The sequence below is a fragment of the Oenanthe melanoleuca genome, chromosome 5 (genome assembly GCF_029582105.1).
Source record: "Oenanthe melanoleuca isolate GR-GAL-2019-014 chromosome 5, OMel1.0, whole genome shotgun sequence".
NCBI classification, from domain to species: Eukaryota; Metazoa; Chordata; class Aves; order Passeriformes; family Muscicapidae; genus Oenanthe; species Oenanthe melanoleuca.
Window position 1 is genome coordinate 38,080,495 of NC_079339.1, and position 2,243 is coordinate 38,082,737.

Below are 2,243 nucleotides of genomic sequence, written 5' to 3' on the forward strand. Positions count from 1 at the left end.
AGCCGCCCCGGCGCTGCCGACGCATCAACATGGCTGATGGGAGAGTCCGCGCCACGTCAAGGGGCAGAGAGCGGGGGCGGGCTGAGCTCCGCCGCTCCCCGCCCCGGGCAGCCCCGGCCTCCCCCGCCTCCGCCGTCCCACGGCTTGGGCTGTCGCCTCGCCAGCTCCTGCTCGCGTGTGTGTGCTCGCTGCCCTGCTCGGCTTTCTTCTGAAGGTCGGTCTGCATCTCGGTCCCAAATCCGTCCAGGATAGAAGGCATCCCGACCAGCGGGGGCAGTTCTGCTGCGCAGTACCGCCTGCGGCCCTTGCGCTGCTCTGTCCGGGATCGAAACAGCCGGGATTCCGGAGTTCTTGAGCTCACCCTGCCTGTTCCCATCTTCCACCTTCTGTACTTAGGGCAACTTTTTTTATCTGGAAGATTGTTTACATGTTTCTTCTGAGTGCCTGGGAAAAAAAATACTGAATTTATATTCCTGGGCGTTTTAGTCTGAAACAATCCTTTATCTCGCATTTATAAATATTTAATACGTTTGTTTACGATCTACAGTAACTATCACATAGCCATTACTATATGTGTTTGTCCGGGTTTTTTGTTAGTGTGGTCACTTTTTTATTCCCAAACCGAAGTTATAGCGACCCTTCGGTTTCAGGAATTGTTTTTAACAAGCCTGTCATGAAAGGCCAGAACAGTAACCTCTGTCTTTCCTGAGATGTCTTAGTGCAACTAATCCAGACATGGGAAAGGACTGAAAAACATTCTGCTGACTGACTCCCATATCCTCCCTCCTTCATTGCAACTTGGAAAACATTCTGAGATCACCAAGCAAACATAAACGACTAAAACAACCTTATCCTCTTTTCGTATATGTCAAATGTGATTAAGATAGAATTTCTTTGCCATTACTATCCCCAGTATCTTTAGTCTAAAAACATGAACAGGTAAACAACAGCAGAATTTATGGGAGGGATTTTAAATTTCCTTGTCCACAAATCTCACTGCCATTTGTGAGAGTACTAAACAGGAGCTTGCCAGTGACATGTAACACCCTCACTCTGAACTAAAAAAAAAGAAAAAAAAAAGACCAATGCCAAAATGCCACAACACTATGAACTTCAAAGAGGTGATTCAGTGTTATAATTTCAAAAGTAGTCAAATACCTTGTGAAACATTTTCAGAAAATAACCTAAAAAAAAGAGGCAAGTGCCAAAGTCTAAACTGCAGGATGAACTCTATAAATAAGAGAAAAAGAGGCAGCTGACATTTAAAGACACTCAAAGGGCAAGAAGGGAAAACAGGAAAGTATACTACTCTGAAAGTTCACAACAAATAAAAGATATTCAGTATTTTCAATTAATCTTCAGCACAATTAAATTTCATTACATAATAACTCAATCCAATGCTCTAAACTTAAAGATAAGTCTTGCAGCTGTTATGATGGTGCGAACCACAGAGAAAATCAAGAAGGAAAAAAGTAGAAAATAGAATAAACTCATTTACTCATAATACAAAAATATTTTGCTAGCTCTCTATATTCATATCTAGAATGTAGATTGAAAGCATTTTAATTTTTCATATGCAGAATTGATGTGTTACTTTTTTTTTTTTCCATATCCATTAATGCAGCTCACCCTTTCTTTGGAAAAGTATTCAAGTATTCTTCCTTAATATCTAAGCAGTTGAGGAGAAATATATACATTTCCAGTTTCATTTTCCTCTTTCTCCAGTGAGTCATATTTGCTAGCCATTGCATCAGCATTGTTGGTAAGACCTGTTAGGAACAATTTTATTACCTGTGGAAGACTATCTGTAATAATTAAAAATATGTTGCTTTGTTTAAAAAGCATCAATGGAAAGTTCCAGAAAAAGTAATCTAATGGTAGAAAGTACATTTCAAGTGCATTTATATCTCTGGATTCTCTTTCTGTTCATAATTCTGGACTTTACAAGAAATAGGAAAAGTAAGTTCTGAATATTACTAAAGTATTAAGAATGAATTTTACAAAGCTGGACTTACCAAAGTTTTTGTCTTGATCATCAATTAGCCTTTCCAGAATTATCACTGTAGGCTTAACTAAGCAGATTTTATTTCTAGTGGTGACTGCAATTGTTGCATACTCAACTAGGACGTTAGATCCGGGTTTCAGAAATAAAACTCCCTGGTACACGTAGGTGCTTTTAGAAACACCTTAAAACAAACAAAAGCCATTGGAGAGGAGGAGTTAAGGTAGATGTTTATTCAGAA